This window comes from Perissodus microlepis, chromosome 1, assembly GCF_051167445.1.
Source record: "Perissodus microlepis isolate ML-2025 ecotype Zambia chromosome 1, ASM5116744v1, whole genome shotgun sequence".
Taxonomy (NCBI): domain Eukaryota; kingdom Metazoa; phylum Chordata; class Actinopteri; order Cichliformes; family Cichlidae; genus Perissodus; species Perissodus microlepis.
Genome location: NC_140461.1, coordinates 884,184 through 907,291, shown reverse-complemented (window position 1 = coordinate 907,291; position 23,108 = coordinate 884,184). Strand labels below are relative to the sequence as shown.

The 23,108-nt window shown below is 48.4% G+C and overlaps 1 protein-coding gene across 6 annotated transcripts in view; it reads left to right on the top strand.

Moving 5' to 3' along the window:
- znf536 (zinc finger protein 536) overlaps positions 1-23,108 on the top strand; it is a 199,424-nt gene that overhangs the window by 24,470 nt on the left and 151,846 nt on the right. The window contains exon 3 of one of the 6 annotated variants that reach the window (XM_084925557.1): positions 13,843-13,950. The exons of 4 other annotated variants lie outside the window; for them this stretch is intronic. The gene's annotated coding sequence lies outside the window, so the exon portion shown is untranslated. Of the gene's footprint in view, positions 1-13,842; positions 13,964-23,108 lie in introns of all 6 variants that reach the window. One more of the 6 variants, XM_084925565.1, reaches the window with a different exon arrangement.

Sequence of the window (23,108 nt, the reverse complement as noted above, 5' to 3'; positions counted from 1 at the left end):
AGGAACGTCTCGCACCGACCTGCTCTTCGATATCTGTGTATGTGAGGCGAGCGAGGTGAGGCGCTGTCCGGGCTCGGCGAGCAGCACCGCGCCGCTGCTGCCCTACATTCCTCACTAATTGTATAATTGGACACACACACACACACACACACACACACACACACACATGCCCTTCAAAGCAAATCACAAAAGAGCATTTTGGGAATAATAATAATTTCAAAAAGCGTCCATTATTAATCCCACACACCAACATCGCTGGCAGCAGCAGCCTCACTGGTTAGCACAGACCCCGCCCCCTCCGACAACACACGCGCGCACACACACACACACACACACAGAGTGTGTGTTCATTATGGATATGCAAATTATTTTCACAATAAAAGAAGCAGCGATTAGATGGTCACAAAGTTAAAGATTACAATTATTTTTGTTATTATTAAATCAAAGTACTGGAGATTTTCAGTTTTATTCAGAGTTCAGATTGTATACATGCACAGATTTAAAAACCCTCAATTAAAATATTTTATTTCAAAGTTGAGTCAGAAAATATAAAAACCCCAAACATTAAATTTGTGCCGTCACCGATTTATGGAGGTCAAAGTCTGCCGACCACACAGGCGCAGTAGGTAAACAGGATTCCTTTAAATCCACCAAAAATAATATGAAAAATAAAAAGACGCAGTCATTTTATTTTTGTGGGACAAAAATAAAAAAGCAATAAATTATTTACCCCCCCTCCCCCATCATCATTTTCCTATTTGATTTTTCTTTATGCATTTGAGCTTCATTATGCAAATGCAGCCAGAGTAACTCTGACTGACAGTTTTATATTATTATCGGCTAGATTAGCGAAGCGCCTCCGTTCTGATGAAGCCATTTCTGTGGCGAGCCCGCCGTCGATCAACCAATCGGTGAAAAGTTTGACCCTGCGACATGCTCCGAATGGCAGCAGAGGAGTGTGAGACACACAGGAAAAGCAGAAAAATCATAAACACACAGGATAATTAAAGCCATGTTTTAAAAATGTTTATGAATTTTTCATCCCTTGATTTATACCTGAATCACAGGACAGGGGTGCTTTTAATTTGAAAATCTCTTTCTCAATTTTGGCCTTTTCAATCCAGAGGTCCGTCTTAAGAATCAGTGTTCGGAGGCCATGTTCGTATTTCACTGTTACTGCCACATCCTCACAGATAGATTTACGGTGGTTGCCACGCAGGCGCTCATTTCCAGTGTTACTGAGGGACGGCGGCGGCAGGGAGGGGGGGTAAAGATGATTTCTGAGGTCGTCTGCGGCGTCTAACCGAATTGTGGGCTGCTGTTAAAATGGAGCCGTTAATTAATACTATTGATCAGCAAAAAAATAAAGGCGAGTGTGATTTGCATACGGGCCGGATGATCAATGCATTAACCGATTTTTTTTCCTCTCTCCTCTGAAATCTGATTTCCCGAGTTTTCAAAGTGAGACAGAGGGAGTTCAGACTAATGTGGATCGATTGTTCCTCTCTCAGACAGGAATACAAAGCATTTTATTAGCCAGTGAAGGGGGAAACATACCGGGACACAAGACGTGAGGCTGATTTCTGTCTCACCTCGACAGGAAGACACCTCCCGCTTCTACGTTTTTCTTCACACTTGCAAAGCGTGTGAACACGAGGAGGCGACGCCTCCCAAAATATGTTTTCTAAAAGCAACGACGTGAAGATAAAATAGTAATAATACAAAACATGGATGACAATAACAGGGGGCATGAAAACAACGCAGAGAAAACGCAGCAGAGAGAGGTGTTAAAAAAGCAATATGTTGTTTTTGCCTCCTTCCTCTCTCGCTCTGGCAGGAGCAGCTTATTATAGCGTATTGATTTATAAAGCTTTAAATGTGATCCTCCATGTCCAAGTCAAGGGCAGGGAGTGAAAGAGAGAGCGAGAGAAAAGGAGGAAGGAGAGAGACGCCTGGAGACGCATAGAGACGGAAAGAGTGTCCACGGCGTGGGGAAGTGGCGGCGAGGCTTTTTCGGAGGCGCACTACAACACAAAAGGGTAATTGTTTTAGCCCAGATGTTGCTTTCGCACAACAAGCAGGATACAATGTTCCTACTGAGCTGATGAGCCCAATCAGTGAAATGATTAAAAATTGATTTTGTCCCTGTAATTACAGTATGTAAACTACTTAGCCGGGATTGCAAAGGAAGTGATTTTCTAATTACGTATATACTCTGGTGTCTAATGATTGGTTTTTTGAAGTAATGAAGAGAGGGTCCTAACGACTCCACTGTGTTCTGTTGTTGAAGGGAGAAGGCAGGAGGAACCGTGTGTGTGTCAGGGAGGAGGGGGGGCTGATGACAGAGCATCGTTAGGGCAAAGACAGCAGGCTCGGATACAAAAGGGGGGGATGAAAATTGAATTTTTGCCAGCCAGCGCTCGCACGATAACACGGGGGCCCTGTGTTCGCTCGCTTCGGATCCGGGAGCTAAATGGAGGCTGCGACTTCTCGTGGGGTTCGCCAGGCCCTGACCGGCCCGCAATCTGGAGCCTGCAATTAAAACCTCACGGGGGTTAAGGATTGAGGACATTGGGTGAGCGCGGGAGAATTAACAGATGAGCCACAGAGAGAAAAGCAGAATGCCCAGCGCTCGGCCGTTTGCGTGCAGACGGGGAACTTTCAGGAGAACCGAGCCGTTCGGGCTGAAAAAGCTACAACAGCAGTCACCTCAGGGTGCTTTAAACTGCGAGGCAAAGACCCTGCAGTCAGGCGACCCCCTATCAGCAAGCTGCTGGCAACAGTGGGAAGCAAAAACTCCCTTTTGACAGGAAAAAACCTTGGGCAGGACAAAGCTGTGGGAGAGAGCCGGGTGATGATACGTGCAGCTTGGTTTAGCGCCGTCTCTGCTCTGTTGTTGATTCTGGAAACATCTGCTGAGACCTGAATGACACAAATGAGTAAAAATGTTCTTTATGTAAAATGTAGCATTCAAAAACAAAAGTCGCTGTTAGCCTGACCTCAGTGAGTGATGTCACAGATCATCACTCATCATCACTGATGAAAACCTTTTCGCACATACAGATGTGACTTGGCTTGACTCATAATGGGACTTTTAAAAATCCCATCATTATTATTTTTACTGTGTGAAACCGCCTTGCTCTTATTTTGAAAGTCAGCTCGACTCGTCCCTCCTGGTTTGGGACTGTCAGGTTGTGACTGTGGCGGTCCTCAGCATCATTCAGCTGCCTCTTCAGAGAGTCCCTCATCTGGTGCTTCAACCGTCCTGCTCGGGTCTGGAGATGCTCTGTGAGCGGTGGGGGTCACTCTTAGCACTGGGCAGAAGCAGAACAACGTGGAGGAGAGACTCACCTGAGAGGCAGCTGCACCTGTGGCTCATTAAACTGCCAGAGACGATGAAGACGGCGACTGTTTTGCAGAAAAGCACCAGCCAAAGGGTCGAGCGTCACTCTGCTGGCATTCAAGGTCCTGCAGACCATATTAGCCTCGTCTGCTCGTTATCACTTCCACGACTGTCTTTGATTATGAGGGTTTCAGGAAACGCCTCTCAGTGTTAGGAAGGTTAAGTTGGCGTTAACGGCCACTGGCTTTAGATTGAAGCAGGAAGAGGAAGGACTGGAAGACTCGACTCAGCCTTCTGTAGGAGACGGCTCAACGAGGCCTCAGAGATGCGACCTTTGACTCAGGTCGTAAATTAGAATCCAACATGGAGTCTGGTAAGCGGCGGCGCTGTGGCAAGGCGCAGAGAGGGTCGCAACGTCGCTCTATCAGATGGAGACAATAGAGATAAAGTTCGAGGGTCGCAGAAGGAGCACATAAATCACAGCACGCAGAACGAGTCTCCGCCTCCACCGCCGCTCTGCATGCTTTCGCTGCACTTAAGACATCCAACAGAAGTCAACATGCTTCCTCTGGCTTACCCTCTGTTCAGTATTGAATATTTAATTATGACTTTATTCATTAATATTTTGAAAATAATAATGTTTCTGGAGGAATGAAAGGACGTGAGTTAGGCCTGCTCTTATTGGGAGGGAAAGATCTGTGGTTTTGAGTTCCTCGGGAACATTAATAAGTGACAGAAAGCTCGATTAAGAAAGCCGGGATGCGACTAGAAAGAAAAACGACAAAGCTTTGAAACGCTGCCAGAATCACCAACTGCACTCCTCTGACACAGCTGATTGTAAGAGGAGCCGATAGCATAGCTGGCTTAGGCCTTTAATAATTCATTTAGTTAGGCTATGATCTATCATTTTGTACCTTTTGACATGCGATATTGAAATTTAATATTGCATCAATACAAATGATGTATTGCCAGTCGTCGGGAGAAAGGATGTGGATTGCAAAAGGATCTCTGCAAATGTCTTTTCTCCCTCTCTTTCTCTCTTCCCTTTCCAAAGCTTCATTGTACTCGAGTAGAAAGGCATAAGAGAAACATCTGTCTTCGCCCCCCCCCCCAACTCTCCACTTTGATATGTGTGTTTAAAAAAATGACAAGTGAAAACGCTCAGGGAGAAAGTCTCCAGCTCGAGTCTGAGCAGCTCAGAGGAGACGGGTGGGGGTGGAAGCGAGGAGCAGAGGGAACATGACAGCGGCGGCTCAGGGAAACGTCGCGTGCTGTCGAGATCTCTGACACTGCTCTTTAGAGCAGCGAAATCCCGCGGGCGGCGATACTCGGGAACCAAAACGAGAGAGAGGCCTGTGCGTGGCACCTGTCCGTCCTGCGAGGTCGTTACAGACGATTACTCCACACCTGCCCTGAACGCTGCCATCGCACGTATACCCGCTGGTAAAGTGGCGCTGCTCCTCACTTCCTGTCGTAGTTCTCCTCTTCCTGTCAAACACAGCCAGAGTTTCTAGTATTCAGCTCGGTGTGCGGTAATCTTTGCAAGCCCAATGCTCAGCTGGATCTTCATGATGTCGCAGAGAGGGGCTACAAGCCCCACCCACCTGCAGTGAGTGGCAGCCAATTAAAAGAAGAAAGTCTTAAAGTGGGAGGAGCTTTTTTCAGAGAAAGGAGGGGCTGACCCGGGATCAGAAAAAGAAGCCTCATTCTGAACAGTGAATCATGCAAAGCTGCTCTGGAACAGCAATGAATAGAGACCGTTAGCCTGGATGTCATACGTGTGCCTGGATGAGTACCTGTCAGTCAGTCTGGGTGGTCGTGTGTCTAAGGTGAGCTGATAGGAGGAATAAATTAAAACGCATCTTTGCTATAAACACAAACCAGAGATGATCTTTTCACTTGTTATTTTCACTTGTCCGAAAATGATTGACGATACTAAATCAGTGAAATGGATGAAAGGTGGAGGCTGAAGGAAGCTTCAGCTCCCAAGCCTCCAGAGCCCGAGCAGAAGAAATGCACACGGCTCACGCGACCTGTCGAGGGTCAGGGTGAGTTCAGTTTGTGCCGCACATTAACCAGACACGTGTTTGTGATTCAGGTTTTTCACATAACAAGTCATGTTTTCGAGCTCTTGTTTGTTGCCGTTGGACACATTTAGGCGTAAATGTAAATCGAGGCGTTCGTTGGGGGGAGGGTGCACAGGGGCTCCTGCTCTCCTTCTCTGTGAGACGCAGACGCGCTCGGTGTGAACGGATCCTCACACGGCTTCATCACCATCCTCTGACTACCCATGCCATCCTAGCTGTAATAAAATCCGGCGTCTGATTGGCCTGATGATTGCAGATGATGGCGTTGATGATGATGGTGATAGTGTGCGCTCATTACAGAGGTACACTGGTAACTTATTACAAACCAGGCTCAGACGCGGGTGTAAAACTCTACGTTTCCACGAGCAGATCTAACATGTGACTCTTCGATGTCACACAAAGCTTTGTCTGAATCAGAGGCGCTGACCTGTGATTCAGTGTGTCACGCCGATGACTCCACGGTTCTGTGTCATTCACGCCGCATGTGTTTGCATTTGCATCTCAGCGTCAGTTAAACTGCAGCTGTTTCTCAAACACGCCATCTCACGTCCAAGACATTTCATCAAAGCAAAAATGTGCTCCTCTGCGCCGTGCGCCGCTTGTGCACGTTGACCTTTAGCTGTGCCCTGACACCGCTCTGAACACGGAGGACGTCTGCCGCCCTCCCAGGTGTCTGAGCATGTAAACAGCGGGGTGGAAAGACCCGGCGAGAGAGAGAATGAGGTGCGGTTGGGAGGTGCACCGGGTCGTGGTGTGCCTCCCTGCTCTCAGCCTTATGTCAAGGCTTTATTATCTCACCTGCCAAGGTCCCGACCTGCTGCAGCCAGCATCTTCTCCTCTCACCTTCCACCAAATCATCATACAGCAGCCGGGCTGAGACACAGCTCAGTGCACGCTGCCCTCGTCATAAACACTTTCATGCACAGAAAATTCCACATATGAGAAGATGCTGCTTCGAAGGTAAAATGAAGCTGGTTTGAAGAAATCATCCACCGTGGAGGCCGTGCGTAGATCCCTGACAAACTAAAAATGTACAGAAACACATTTGAGCCATTTGTTATTTGTTACTATTTCCAAAATCTGCGAAATCTCTGGACTCTTACTTTGAAGGTTAAGTGTGTTTTTTTTAAAACATGGAGGCAGAGGCTCACACGAGGTTTAGGACACGAAACGGAATTAATTTAAGAACAGCTGATATTACTTTTGTAAACTGACACTTATTTAAACTGATATGAATAAAATAATATTTACTAGTGATGAGTAATGTTATAATTTTACGTCACAGTGGAATAAAACTTTTTCTGTGTTTTATAAAAATGAATCATGATGATGATGACACGTCTTCTGTGTCACGTATTAATTATTGATGTTTTTGCTGTTTTATCGCTGGTCACGGAGCCTGTTCTCAGGCAAATGTGAAGTCAGTCCTAGCAGCACTGCGCTGACCGGACGCCATGCTTGTTCACGCCGCTACTACTGTCTACTGTGATGTCTGCACCGCAGACCACGATTGGCTCGTGTCTTAGTGGTTCAGGTGTGCAGTGAGCTTTATGCAGGTTAACTAGCTAACAAAGACTAGTTTGGATCAGTAAGGGTTATTCGTTTGTCTCCAGTTTCCCGTTAGTGACGTCATTGCAATCAGGATTAAATGTCTCCCCGTCCATAAAGGCGCCAGTCTCTCTGCAGGATGAGCGTCACATGACTGCGTATGATGTCATCGTGGAAGAAATCGTTGCTCCAAACGTCCCGTTTAATAGATGCCGATCCCGTTTGCTGGTCATCCCGAGGACCGGACTGTCTTTTCTTAAAGTCTTTGTTCCCTTGCACACTCCTTCCTTTCCTTCCTTTCCTCCTCCTTCCTCAGGGGTGCGTTTGGCAGGTCGACACCTCAGCAGGTGGGGCGTTGTGGGCCAGGTGACCTTTGTCTGTCATTGTTTTGCTCCTCACACCTCACCCAGGGAGCAGGGAAGGAGCTTAGCGTATTCCACCTGCCACCGACTCCACCGTCGCCCTGCTCGATATCGGCGTTCGGCGGGTGAGCTCGACGTGCCAACGGAGAGCAGAGAAACTCTCAGACGAAGCCAACGGTCGGAGTGGCCTTCCCTTTGATCCCGCCCGGAAAACGAACCCCGACGCTAGATTCCAAATGCGAATTGCGTTCCTGCGCGTGGCATCGGGAGATAAATCAAACGCACCTTGAGTGAGTAAGGGGACGGAGATGAAATGAAATACCCAAACGCCGCCTCCACCGGGGCCTGATTGAGTTCAGGTGGCTGGGAAGTGTCTCACCCAGGGCTAGTTGTCAGTGAAGGATCTGCTGTCTTCTTGCGCGTTTGCGCTGCGGGCGAGCCGCGCCACGCCAGGCGGGCCGCTTTGACGGATCTTCGCGCGCCTCCCGTGTTGTGGGGGGACAGGCCGTTGACACACTTCATATTTCACAAAGCAAGGTCTGAGGAAGAAATGAAGATTGATGCGTGGCGACGCATCGCCTTTTCCTTCCATATATTATCATTTACACATACGTGACATCCCGAGCACGACGGCTTGACTACATATACATGGCCGCGATCCAAGGCGCACGCGCTCACGTGGGAGGGGGCTTCCTCTGTTATTAGAGACATGTGATACAATTGCATTTGATCTCCAAATAAACAGGGAATCAGTCCATCTCGGTGAAGATGGCAGATGTGATGGATGAGCACATTAGCATTGAGGACAACATTAGATTTGCTCAAAATTATTGATCTTTTGTTTGTGAGCCAAGTCGGCGATAAATAACAGTGCATGGGAGATGTGACTCATTATCACGGTGCCAAAAGCCTGACAGACCTCTGTCAAAGCACTCTCTCCTTCCCCCCGCGCTCTTCCTCCTTCCTTCCTTCCTTTCATCTCCGTCACTATGAACCAATTTAATCTGTTTTTAATCCTTCGCTCTTTTCTGTCAGAGACGCCTTTAAACGCAGGGCCTCACTGTCACTATCTGATTCCCTTAAAATTTTAATCCCGCACTGATAACCCTGTATTATTACATGTTACACACACACAGGCAGGCAGGCAGCAGGACACTCACACACACAGATAAATATGTACACACACACACACGCACACACACACACACACACACACACGCACACCGTTTAGTGGCTCTCGTAGTGTTTTTATTCCTTTTTACCTTCTTAGTGAAGAAAAAATCCTTTTATCACACAATGGGTAATTTATATCCATTACCAGCGTTTTCAATCCTTTTCAGCACGGCTGTCACTGCCTTTGGCACACTCGTGATTAATGTGATCTAATAATAGTCTGCCATTATATTTCCTTTAGTAAAACATGTACCAACATCCTATTCAGCTCCACGAAATTCATTGCCCCTTAAAATATTTTCCCCTTTTAGTTTAAAGACAAGATTGCTGTTTTTTTATGCTCCTCGCCTTCCTGTGAGGAGGTGATTATTTGTTGGTGGTGGTGGGTGGGGTGGGGGGGTTTGTAGACACTTTGGAGAACGATGAGATTCATGATTCAGATACTTCAGGTGTTTGTGTGAAACAGTTGGTGTGGGCAGGACCCCCCCAACACACACCTGTAACCCGCTGGCTTCACCTCGTGGGGTTAAGTTTGGGTTAGTCTTGTGTTTGTGTAGACACCACAAGCACGCCATTTCCCCCGATGTACCGACCATGTTTCTAATGTTTCTGATATTTCTCGTGTTTTTGATGTTCTTGATATTTGCAGTGTTTCAAATTTTTCTGGTGTTTCCGATGTTTCCGATGTTTCCGGTATTTATGGTGTTTCTGATGTTTCTGGTGTTTCTGATGTTTCCAGTGTTTCCGATGTTTCTGGGGTTTCTGATGTTTCCGGTGTTTCTGATGTTTCTGGGGTTTCCAATGTTTCCGGTGTTTCCGATGTTTCTGGGGTTTCCAATGTTTCCGGTGTTTCTGATGTTTCTGGTGTTTCTGATGTTTCCGGTGTTTCCGATGTTTCTGGTGTTTCCAATGTTTCTGATGTTTCTGATGTTTCCGGTGTTTTCGATGTTTCTGGGGTTTCCAATGTTTCCGGTGTTTCTGATGTTTCTGGGGTTTCCAATGTTTCCGGTGTTTCTGATGTTTCTGGTGTTTCTGATGTTTCCGGTGTTTCCGATGTTTCTGGGGTTTCCAATGTTTCTGATGTTTCTGATGTTTCCGGTGTTTTCGATGTTTCTGGGGTTTCCGATGTTTCCAGTATTTCTGGTGTTTCCGGTGTTTCTGGTGTTTCTGATGTTTCCGATGTTTCTGGTGTTTCCGATGTTTTCGGTGTTTCCGATGTTTCTGATGTTTTCGATGTTTCTGATGTTTCCGATGTTTCTGGTGTTTCCGATGTTTTCGGTGTTTCCGATGTTTCCGATGTTTCTGGTGTTTCCGATGTTTCTGGTTTTTCTGATGTTTCCAATGTTTCTGGTGTTTCTGGTATTTCCGATGTTTCTGGTGTTTCCGATGTTTCCGATGTTTCTGGTATTTCTGATGTTTCCGGTGTTTCCGATGTTTCTGGTGTTTCTGATGTTTCCGGTGTTTCCGATGTTTCTGGGGTTTCCAATGTTTCCGGTGTTTCTGATGTTTCTGGTGTTTCTGATGTTTCTGGTGTTTCTGATGTTTCCGGTGTTTCCGATGTTTCTGGGGTTTCCGATGTTTCCGGTGTTTCTGATGTTTCTGGGGTTTCTGATGTTTCCGGTGTTTCCGATGTTTCTGGTGTTTCTGATGTTTCCGGTGTTTCTGATGTTTCCGGTGTTTCCGATGTTTCTGGGGTTTCCGATGTTTCTGGTATTTCTGATGTTTCCAATGTTTCCGGTGTTTTCGATGTTTCTGATGTTTCCGATGTTTCCGGTGTTTTCGATGTTTCTGATGTTTCCGATGTTTTCGGTGTTTTCGATGTTTCTGATGTTTCCGATGTTTCTGGTGTTTCCGGTGTTTCTGGGGTTTCCGATGTTTCTGGTATTTCTGATGTTTCCGGTGTTTTCGATGTTTCTGGTGTTTCCGATGTTTTCGGTGTTTTCGATGTTTCTGATGTTTCCGATGTTTCCGATGTTTCTGGTGTTTCCGATGTTTCTGGTATTTCTGATGTTTCCGATGTTTCTGGTGTTTCTGGTATTTCCGATGTTTCTGGTGTTTCCGATGTTTCCGATGTTTCTGGTGTTTCCGGTGTTTCCGATGTTTCCGGTGTTTCTGGTGTTTCCGATGTTTCCGGTGTTTCCGGTGTTTTTGGTGTTTCCGGTGTTTCCGATGTTTCCGGTGGTTCCGATGTTTCCGGTGTTTCCGGTGTTTCTGGTGTTTCCGATGTTTCACGAGGCTGCTGCAGGTCTCTGTTTCTGCCTTTATAGAAATAAACACGTCATCGGTTGTTCTCGGTCTCGCCATCGGCTCTGCTCACGTGCAGCTCACCTTTAGACTCTGTGAAACCTTCAGCTTTCACTGCGGACAGTTTAACCCTCGTCCTCCATCTTCCTGTCCTAACCACAGTCAGCTGGCTGAGTGGCTTCCTCCCTCTGTTTTTATTTTTTAATCAGTATCAGAATCAACTTTGTTGACAAGTATGTGGACGCATACAAAGGACCTGGGCTCTGGTTATTTCTTTGCTCTGAGTGTAACAGAATAGATAACAGACAGAAGCATATTTATATTTATATGAGCAGTGGAGCAGAGTGTGAAGATGCTGGAATCAGTTATGGAATAAATAAGAGATAATAACTTTTTCCTGTGTATACAGTATAGATGTGAGGACTTTATATAAAACTAATTTCTCTAGTTGTGTTTGTCTTTATCGATGGAGTAAGCAGAGCTGAATGCTTCCCTGTTTTTAGAGTAATTTTGAGGCGTGAATCAGGAAACCTGATTCTGTTTTCTTCTAACCTGAGTGAGATCGCTGGATCGGTTTCCTCTGAAGAACTCGTGTGGTCGAGCTCATCTCCAGTGCTTTGCCTTGTTTCATGCATTGTGCTGAAAAAGAATCAGGGGTCACGTGAACGCATGAATCATTTGTGGGGTTTGATTTTTATATAGTTTAATATTAGATCCAAACACTCGACCGCAAACCAACTTGTCCTCCTCCTTTTGTTCTTCCTTTCTTTTTCTTTGGCGAGCAGGTAGTGATGGAGAGCAAAGATGCTCCCCATAGAAAGGATTACGCGTGTGTGTGTGCGTGTGTGTGTGTGTGTGTTGCTGGGGAGGTGGTCCAGCAGTGGGCTCTGTTCCCTCCCAGCCGGACAGCCTGAGCCAGTCTGCCACTCATGGGGCACGTTTCAGATGGGGCGGTGCCAGCGCTCACACACACACACACACACACACACACACACACACACACACACACACACACACACACACACGTTCCTGGCTCCCTCCCACAAAGAGGGTTAACCCTTACTGGGTTCTCAGACTTGTATCCAGGATGAACAGGTGGTCCCACAAAACATGGGCATCCATTTCCTCATGTCTTATCCTGCAGAGTGTGTGTGTGTGTGTGTGTGTGTGTGTGTGTGTGTGTGTTTGTGTGTGTGCTAGAGAAGGGGAATGGGTGGGGATGTGTGGAAGGCTGGTGCACATGAATGTGTAGCTTCACTACACCTTTTGTGTATCTGTTTGTTGCTCTGTGTGTGTGTGCGTGCGCGCATGTGTATGTGTGTGGTCATCAGATGGCCGTGGTGACAAGAACAATATTACATCCAAGTTTCATTTAGTGGGGATGGTGGTGTGTGTGTGTGAGCATTTGTTTGTGTGTATGTGTTGGTCGGCTCTTGACCCCTGACCCCGACTGCACTCCCCCCCCCCTCCACACACACACACACACACTTGCCCCTTCTTGTCTCCTGAAGCTCTGCGTCCTGATTCGTCCATTAAAGGTAACTTGTATTGAGCTGACCCCCCCCCCCCTGCCAGCTCCCTTCCCAGCAGAGAAAATCGAAGGTAACCCTCCTCTGAGGAGGAAACGGTGCACTTGGCTGTTTAACACATCGGCGTAGGGACGGCGAGGGCGTGTGAGGTTGTGCGTTTGGTGAGGCGCTTACAAGTTTATCACCTGACCGCTGGCTGGGAGCACCCCCCTCATCCCCCTCGCCCCCCTATTTGCTCTTTTGTGATCTGTGTCTCTGCCCCCCCCCAGCCCCGTGTGAAATAGACATTTTGAAAGATATGAGTAAGTAAGCAAAGAGAAGGCGAGGGAGGCGGCGAATGCAGCAGAACGCAGCGAGGAGATAAACATAAACAGAGCACAGAGAAAGAAAGAAAGAAGGTTTCTCTCTGAGTCAGCGGCTTTTAGTAAAGTCTGATTAAACGAGGTAGGAAAGCGCTCGGGGTAGTAAATAACAGAGGTGTCAGAATGTTGCTTAATGACCTGGATATCTGCTGCATGAAATATGGATCTGCAGCTCTATGCAGGAGCTGGTTTCTCCTTTAAAGCCTTAATGTGCAGGGCTTCGGTCTGAACCTGAGAGCGAGAAGCAGCTTTGCTTTACAGCATCAGTAACTTCATATCACCGGCATTATCTTTGCTCCCATGAAGAAACAACATTACAGCCAGTCTGAGTGAAGGAACCTGTTGGAATCAGCGTCTCCGTGCACTCTGTCAGCAGAGGGCCGAGACGCCGCCCTTCGGTCAGGATTGGCATTTTGAAGTTTGGCGTGGCGTTTTCATTTTTAATTGGAGGTGATGTTGGAGTTAGCATGTCTGGCCCCGTGTGATGTTACAGGGAAGCACATTTTGTCTGACGTCCCTCAGTGATGGTGGGCTCTATGATTTTATTTAAGATGACATGTGAACTGTTCTGAAACTGGGTTTAAAAGCCAAACATGAAACGTGTGTTTCATATGGGAGACGGACTGAGCTGAGAGGTTTCTGTCACATTTCAGGCTGCTCATAGAGCTAACGGCTGGCTGTGCGAGTGAGTGAGGCGCTCGCTGCCTGTGCAGAGTCTGTGCTAATGGTGGTCAAACCACCACTCGTACTGAAGTGTCCCGCCCAGTCAGAGTTAAAGAAGTGAACGCGCATATTTTAAAAATCATCCACCTCAGCGTCAGTCTCACTTTCTACTTTAACTAACAGCACTTTTTAAAAAAGAAACCAAAATTGACTTTAATTTAATTACATGCGAATTTCTGACATAAGCACACTGTAAAAGTAAAGTTTCCTCGATCGGGTAGCGCCGTCACATTTGGATTGTTCGGATAAATAAAGCTTGGGTTGGATGTGTTTCAGCCTTTGTGTGTTTGAGGCTGAAGGACGGAGAAAGTTATATTCTGACTGTCCGAGCAGTCAGTGACCGCACAGGTGTGAGGGCATCAGCTCACCCCCCTCCTTTTTCCAGGGGGGTGGGGGGACCCCCTTTCTGGGGAGGGGATTCTGGAGGCGGACTCAGCACTTTTTCATCTCCTCTCTCTCTGTCTCTCGCAGGGCTCCCTGATCAGCGGCGAGTAGAATCGGCGCTGAAGCCGGCTTACGGCGCTGAGCACACCGTCACCATCACGCTGTCTAAGAAAGCGCCCCCACCCACCTGCTGAGGTGACTGTCTGAGGTGACTCAGGGCTTTCAGGGGAGAGGAAGTGAGGCGGGGAAGGTGGAGGGAATAACTGTGAGTGGTTTGGGTATTTATAGGTCGCAGCAGTGTGGTGTGAATGAGTGAAGCTCAAGTGCAGGAGGAAGGAAGGAAGGAAGGAAGGAAGGAAGGAGAAGAGAAAAGATGGAGAGGAGGGGAAGTCGCTGCTGAGCCCATTAGGATGTTGCGTGTATGGGGTGATAATGACGATGGTGTCGCTTGCTGAGCAGCTGGACATGCGAGGAGACTGCATGAGCATATCGACAGATAATTCCTCTGTAATCCCGTTAGTGAGCCGGTGTCGTGGTTCCTCCAAGTCCTCTGCACCTCTGCTATCTCAGCCGTCTCTGCCGGTGCGCGGCCGGCCTGCGTTACATAACATCAATACGCCCGTGCGTGTGACCTGACATAAAGGTGAGGGGGCGGGTCAGGCCGGTCGGGTCAGGCCGGTCGGGTCAGGCCGGTCGGGTCAGGCCGGTCGGGCCGGCCCGACGCTCCGAGGATGCGAGGTTAGTTCACCTAGCAGATATTTGTTGTGCAGCTGCGGAAATGCCTTTGCCCCATATCGGGAATATCTAGCCGAGGTGTAGAGGAACATGTTGCGTTGGTGTGTTAACAGCAGGTCCGATACATGCAGATTTATTTCAGCTGGTATTAAAGTGGGGACAGGGGCTGGGGTGGGGGGCTGAACTCTCCTCACATCACCTCTCGTGCTCTCCTCTGCCAATTTTGGATGCCGACACTAAACGGATCTGCAATAATTCAGATGGGACTGGGAATATATAGATGTGTGTGTGTGTGTGCAGCAGTGTGCCGTTGTAAAGTCAGGAATTATGGCAAAAAACGTCTGAATAATTTAGTGCTCACATTAATTTTCTGATGCCATTCTTCAGACTCTGACTGCGTCACTCTAACAAATGCGTATGTCGGAAAGTTCAGGGGATTTTGGAGAGTGCCTGTGAACAGTGAGTGATGGCAACAAGCCGGCTCTCAGCTCCCTCTTGTCTACCAACAGCTCCGTGTGAGCCCTGCGCGCCATATTCTTTTCTCAGAACTAACACGGCGGTGAATCGAAACAAAAAGGCCACATATTTTATTTATGTGTCAGAAGTGTGGTGAAAGGAGGGCCGGGGAGGGAGCGGGGCGTATCGCTCTATCTGCCGGCTGATATCACTCCACGCGTGCGGATCAATTCTCTCAGACAGAGGGAGATGAGAAAGGAGGAGGGAGGGAAGTAAGGAAAGCTGGAATGGTGGTCGTATCGATCGGTCAAAGAAATATAGCGTTGTGTGATTTGCTTAAACGTCCGCATAAACCTGAGCTGTCAGAAGTGGGCAGGCAAACCTCGACGTTGGGCCACGCGGGCACACGGAGTGTGGCTTTTCTGCTTGGCTAACCTGTACACGGCCTCTTACATCCACTTCATGTGGACACAGCAAAGTGGGACGTGCCATCTCAAACATGTAGCTTCAAAATCTTCTCATCAAAGCGCCTGCAGAGACCCGTCTCAGTGCAATGAGTCCACAGATCAGCTTCATGCGGAGCTTTGAGCGCCGTCTCAAACTCCAGAGCTGAAAGTGACAAAAGCTGCAGTTCCTCTGACATCCAGCAGAGGCAGCAGTGAGTCGGTCCCCACAGGCTCCTTTCCAGCAGAAATAAACACGTTTACAGCCGGATACACAGCACATCTACAGAGGAGGATGTTTCTGTCACTCAGCTGTTTAAACTGAGTTTACATGTTAGGGGCGTGGCCTCTTTGACTGACAGGTGCATGGTGGCACAGGTGGCTGTAGCTGCTAGCTGTCTGCCAACTTCCCCTGAGCTAACTGCAACGTGTTTGTGCTGTTGGAGCATTTTTAACACAACATGTGACCAATAATATGGCTGCTGTGAGGTCACTGTACTAGCAGACCGTCCAAGAAGGCGGAGCTCCAGTTTAGGTGAGTGAAATTCTAAGATTTTATTTCTAACACAGGTTCATTAGTGCTATTATAATTATATTTAAGACGCCTACCCAGCAGGGCTGATGTTCAAGTCACAGTTTAAGGCCAGAAACCAAAGAACACTCAGCATTTAAGCCTGTCTGTGGCAGACTTTGGACCAGTCTAACCCCAAATCTGTACCAGCACATCTAGACCTTAATCCCTGTAAACACGGCCATGCAGCTGCGCAGGCTCGCCACTCCGTCAGCAGCTACAGCAACCCTAAGCTAAATCTTCAGCAAGATGTTTATCAGGCTGAGATGAACTTGTTTTATCTCAGAAATACTTTGTGCCAGAGATTTGATAGTGAGTCCAGAACGGTCCCACTGGGGTGCAGAGACGAGCTCTGTTCCTGTCAGCGAATGCGTACCTGGCACAAGGACAAGAGTGGACGGGGGAATGAAATTAAAGAGCAGTTAAAGAAAACTGGAGAAAAGAGCAGAGAGTGTGCACGGGGCCATAAAGGGGATAGTTTAACCATTGATCGAGAGCAGCGGTGGAAATGGCAGCTGTAAATCAATTTTATCTTGGAGCAGCTAAAGAGTGTTTTCTAATGAGGTTAATGCCACGTAATGGCTAAATTCCTGTGCTTAAAAGATGCCCTCAAGGTGGTGGCGAGAGATAGATGTCGCCACAGAAAGCTTAACACCTCGCATTCAGCGCAGAGCCGAGGGACGCCGTTTCTTTCAGGGAGTTTCTCTCTTAAATCATTTTATTTGTCGGAGGGTTTCAGCAGCTCTTTACATCATCCGGGACACCTTCCTCTGGGCGGCTTGTTTTATCAGCACACAGAGACGACCACGGACTACGCCGGCCGCTCGCTAAATTATTCATCTGCCGTCCACTTCAGGTGTGATGAGTTCCTCTCCAACCGCAACTACAGCAACCAAAACAAACACGCAAAGCACTCAGAGATGGCCATCGGTCGGCTTAAACTCACGCTGTGTGTGCGTCCTCCTGTTGCCGTAGATGCAGAGGCCTGGCTGGGACCGGCCCGTCACTCTGAAGCTGCTTGGCTCCAACCTCAGCCAGGTTCGGGTTATTTAGGCTGACAAGTCACGGCGTTCTCGTTGACACAGATGTGTTTGATGGCAGCAGGCTAACCAATCTGCTGCCTAAGGTTATACATGAAGCAGTTTGATTGGATGCTCTTAGATGCTCCTCAGCCTGACCAACAGCCCTTTATGGCTGAGACCTTCCTGATGTGAACACACTGGTTAGCGACTGGTATGCAGCCAGTACTGGACTTTACCTGAACTGGTTTCATGTATTTCTAACGTGGACCTTCAGGGAAACGGCGGCAGTCGAACGTTATTCTTTGGTTTCAGCGCTGGCGTATCGGGTAAATAACGCCGCGTGGTAGCAGTGGCTCACAAAGTCTCGTCGCCATCATCTGATTTTCTGAGAAACCCCACACCACAGCTGAGGGCGCGGTACTACTTTGGGCATTCAAAAAGCGATGAGGCTCACATACGCAGGTTAATTTTTCTCTGACGGTAATCACAGAGTGCACAACAGGAAAATAATACAAGCAAACACGTTTTCAGTCAGTACTTCTGTCTCCTCAGCCGGCGTAGGGCGAAGCACTTAGGGTGGAGCGATGAAATTCAACAACTGATACAACCTCAGCTGATATGCACAGGGATTCCCACAGCTTCCTGTATCTAGCCTAATCACAAGCTAGCTAGCTAGCATGTCAGCAGACGCAGACACGTTAAAATATTACATTACACAAATTACATTAGTTAGTAATGGAGGCGTGAGGAATCCTCTTTGTCTTCAGCGAGAGTGATCCAAGGAGTCTGTTAGCTGTAAACTAGACTCCTCCATAAGGTTGCTAATGGAAAACAGCTCCCAATCAGCAAGTGTTTTTTTGTGATTTGGACGCATTACGGGTGCATTGAACAATCGCATTATGGGAGCGGCTCGGAGGATTCAGGTGATGCCGAACAGGCTTCATGATTCCCCGTTATTAAGGAACCCATCACAGGCGTGCTCCATGTACTGCTGCAGCAGGATCTTAATTACATGTTATTAAAGCTCGAAGTCAAATCCAGCAGAGCACCTCCGCGCCGCCATGGCAGCTCTGACACTTTGGGCGTGGCTGGCGAAGGATGCTGTGAGTCCACCGTGGGAACCTTTATGGGTGGAAGTGACTCAGTTTGCAGAAAGACCAATCAGAGGCCGTTCTTTTTGAGAAAGCCGACGGGCTCTTATCGCTTTTTTATTCGTCTTTGATTGAGTCACGAGGGACTCGTTCACGCCGAATGGTCTCAGCCACATTTGTCACGTGAGCCAATCAAAGGGCGTCCTCACAAATGCAGACTAGCGGCTCCTTCCTGGTCCAGTAAACACTATCCAGTCCAATCAAATCCAGTCCTGCGGGTTTGGGGGCGGGGCCTTTGCGGTTGTTCGAGTTTTTGTGGGTCTGCTGTGTGTAACAGCAGTTGGGTGGGTGCCAGGCCGCGCTGCATTGTAATGATCGATATGATTCACTTCCTCCATCAGTGACTGATTGGTTTATTATAGCACATGCGCTCATTCACCACTGAGCTGTGTGCGTGTGTGTGTGTGTGTGTGTGTGTGATGAGCACATAAATCTGTTATGAGGCCAGATTTGAAACGTGAATGCACAGGTGCTTTAAGGCGGTGCTCTGTGCAGCCATGGAAACATGAACGTGTGTGTGTGTGAGAAAATTGAGTACGACCGGCGTGCGGCATGAAACTTAAGGAAAGTTCATCTCCACAGACCTCTAGCATTGATCACTGGGGCCCTAAAGCTATTATCATGATCTAATTAGGTTTAACATAAGTCTGTGTCACGGCCCGGTGCAAGGCTGCCTTGTCCCCAATTCCACACTTTCACAGCACCCCAATTTAAAAATAGCACACATGCACCACATGAATACTAAGACTTTGTTTCATTTACACTTTAATGTCAGACTGAGGTCTGAGCAAAGAGAAATGATGTAATCCACGAGGCGCGGAGCGAGCGGGGGGGCGGTAACCTCCCAGGTTTCCCCTGTCGGTGCTCTGATGATCCATCAAAGGGAGAAAACACAGACTGCGTTTTGAAATGTTAATCTGCAATGATGTTGTGTTCATCGCCATACTGTGGGCGTCGCTTTAAAGAAATGGGTTAACATTCATTTCTGAATTTCTTTCTTAAATGATTTATAAAAAATGCAAATCTGGGACAATGCGACGAGCGCTCAGGTGGCCCCGCTCTAAGATGGGAACGCCCCGCGAGCTCCAGCCTTCTGGGGACATGTTTGCACTGATATTGTCTTTGAATGGTTGTCGAGGCTTATTGTGACTGCACAGGGTCGGGTCCGGGTAGGGCGCTACCTTTAAATGAACGCTCTTACAGGTGAAAGGTGTGGGCATGACCACGAGCGGGTCATCAGCGACCGGGTTTAATCAGGCAGAGTGTGTCTGCGCTCGCGTGAGTCAGAGATGATCTGAATACGAGCAGGAGGGGGAAGCCGCTGACCTAATAACGCGACCTTTAAGGTGTGCCCATAAATAGAGCTGTCAAAGAAACAGCCCCACTATAAGACACAGTGTTTAATGTGCTCTGTGTAGCTTATATGTGGGTTGAGGTGTTTTAATAATTACCTGCTCCGACACCTTATTCATTTTCAGCATGATTAGCGGCGGCGGCGGCGTGCACGGCCGGCGCGGTGGGTGGCTGAATGCGTGTGCTTGCACACACACTGAACACTGTTTCCTCTTCACAAAGACACTTTTCCCTAATATTGTACAGTCTGTGCACCAGGGCCAGCCTCAGGAGCTGTGCAGCCCCCCCGCCCCCGTACAGGGAAACACAAGTGCAAAAAAAAAACGGCGTTAAGAGGAATCCCCTCCCTCTCTGCCGCGCCCGTGTCCTCTGTGATTATGAATAGTGGTAAGAGAGAAACGCATATCCCCCATTCAGATGCGTTCGCGGTTTCTGAAGGACCACTCTGGCCAAACGAGGACCCCCCCACCCCCCCTTTTGATTGATATGTGAAATCCGTCTCTCCCTGCAGCTCTAAAGGCAGACCCTGTGTGTGTCTGAAAGGTGCTCATTGTTGAGCAGAGACCACTTTGTCAAGAAACAATCCTGTTCCCAAGGAAGCTGAGCATGTCTTAAAAAAGATACAGGCCCTTATTGTGTACATTGGGGAACTTTAATTTTGTGTGTGAGGTCATTTTAATCCTGATTAATTTTTATAGTAGCGCTTGTAGTTCAATGGCTGGTCGCCCTAATGCTCCAAAGGAAGGAGCAAAATAAAGGAAGAATGGCAGAGAATGAAAATCCCACCCACAGGCCTGCCGAACAATCCCGAACTTAAAGTGTCACGGAGAGCGAGGAGGAAGGACGGGGGCCTTTGTTGATGGACACATTGGGATGTATTTAAGTTCTACAAAGGAGCGTCTCTGAATGGAGGCCTGATTTTTGCTACAAGGTTTAAGATGCACGGTCTAAGGGCGGATTTGCCACGGTGTAAAGTTTGCGTAATCTGCCACGGCGGCCTCTGAACCGGCGCCAAAGAGGAAAACGTGCGAGCTTCTCGGGTCCCTTCGACGACAGACCTCTCGGACGTCGTCTCTCGTAGGCACGAGTTGAAACGTAAAGTCGGAGCCACCGAATGTCCAGTTAGCGGGCTAGATAAACACATTTTATTTTGTGGGATTGTTCAAACGTTGCAGGAGGCTCGCTCATCGCCACCGCGGCTAAATGGAAACTGGATCTCGTTTGAGAAACGGCGGGGTGAGACAAAACAGCGTGATTCATAATGGTTATTTATGTACCGTGTAGCTGAAGCCCAGCAGGGGGGCAGAGGCACGGTCTTAACTAAGTACATCTTCCTCTGCTTAGTTTCTCCTCGGCTGGGCTCGCCGCCGATCTTCTGATATCGCCGCAGTGTTTTGATCATCCCCAAAATAACGAGTGCAGGAGTCTGCTGCACTGGAGCAAAGAAATTAGGTGCATTCAAACAAGTTTCAGCAGAGTCGGCGGAGGCAGGCGGAGGCAGGCGGAGGCACACGGCTCCGCTTACCTCCACTTTGGCGACCCCCCACATTCCAGCAGATAGACACAGACAAACAAAGAGCGGCAGTAACCACGACTGCATTTACAGCCAGAACCAGACTCTAACTTTGCCCCCCCCCCCCTTCTTTCCTCCAACTGTCCTTTAGTGGCTTCCTTTGCCTCCACCCCCCCCTCCCCCGTTCTGAGAAGCAGAGATCCAAGAGCGCAGTGGTGCATCGCTAAGGACACCTGCTCTGTCGACCAGACTGACGCTCGGACCAGCACCAGACCCATCAGAGCCGCTCTGACGTTGATCCTCCGGCCGTACTCTAAACGCGCTGTGGCGGCGGCGACCTTTGGCCGTGTGGGCGTCACGTGTAGAGCAGAAGGACGTTGGTCCTTTATCTATGCTGTTTATTCACATCATTTATTCATATGTGGACCATAAATACTCGGTCTGCTCGGTGCTTCGGCCTCTCTCACACACACACCAGAAAACATTGAAATGAGAAATATAAGGGACCTTTCTCCCAGCTTTTTCATTAATTCGTCAAAAAAATGGAGCGAGTCCTGTTTCCAGAGGGTGGAGATGAACAAAGCGGGGACAGTTCAATGCTTTAGAGGGCACAATATGTTCTGTTACATTACACTGTGCTTTCTCTCTGCAAGCAGGCGAAGGGCGAGCGAAAAAGGCAGATTTTGCCACCTTATTACTGACGTTTGAATGAGTTCTCCTAAAGCGCCGCCCCGCGCCCCCGCCGCACCCCAACCAACATACAAAAAATCTTATTCACTTAGTATGTAGGTCACATTACAGTGGTGTCTAGCTATTGGACATGGGCTTAGATAACTGTTTGTCGAGTATTAAATGCTTTCGCTGCATCAGCAGCCTCCGCCGCTGGTATTTCTCACACAGCTGTGTGACTGAAAGGAGGCAGCGCCGCAGAAAAACCGTGTCACCCCTCACGCATGCACCCTGGGCTTGTGTGCATTTGAAGCGCCGCGTTTGTGTAAAACGTTCACTTTTTGCACAAAAAAGCGCGAGGATGAAAACGTCTCTGAAAGCGTGGTGGTCGAGGGCCGCGCTTTGGTGAATGCGAGGCAAACCCATTGACCTGAGGCGCAGCTCGGGCGGGCCAGGCTTTGCTTTTCTTTCCTCTTATCCCTGTTTGCTTTGGGTGACCTTGCACGCCGGCCCTGACGCGCAGCGTTCACACAGCGCTGCCGTAATGGCTCGGGGAGTGCCCCGGTGAGGACGCTCCTTTCCCCGCTCCAGCCTTCCTCCGTCGCGCGATCGCTTCAGCCGCTGCAACCTCTGATTTGAAAATGGCGAGGCGGAGGTGCGGGCCCGAGGAGAAAATTGCACCTGCTTTTATAGCAGCGGGGTCCGGGCGAGGAGTTAAGTGTTCACTTAAATCAGAAAGGCAGGAGACAAGAGGGGCGCGGAGCCGCCGCACAGTTTTGCCCTCTGTTGTCTTTGCATGAAATGAAAGATGCACAAAGTACGAATGTGTGTGTCTGTGTGTGTGTTTGTGAGTTTTCCTCCCCTCCCTCCGTCCTTTGTATGAAATGAGCCCAGATGGTGATTGATTTTTCAAGTGCTGACATCCCTGCTTGAGAAGCACCCCTCCATTCCACACACACACACACACACGCATGCATGCACACACACACACACACACACACACACACGCATGCATGCACACACACACACACACACATGCACACACACACACACACATGCATGCACACACACACACACACACGCTTCTTTGTGCCGAACAAGTCAGGCACACTAACATCTCGGTGCCATCATCATCTTTGTGACTGCCAGCAACCGCTATTGATTGACAAAAGTATGCATGCAAACAAATACACACACACACTCAGAGCAGGAGGTCACTTCCACTCGGTGCTGTGGACACGCAGACGTGGAAATGCTGCCTGAATGACAAATTAAAAATCTTAAAGACAATCTGATTCCGTGCAGTTCGCTGGCAGAACATCGATCAACAGTTTTGATTATTAAAGAAATAATTTTGCTTATTTAGTCGGCCAGGATTGTTAAACATCCCCTCGTTCCAGTCGCTGTGTGTCATTTTTATGAAATGAATTTCATGGAGCG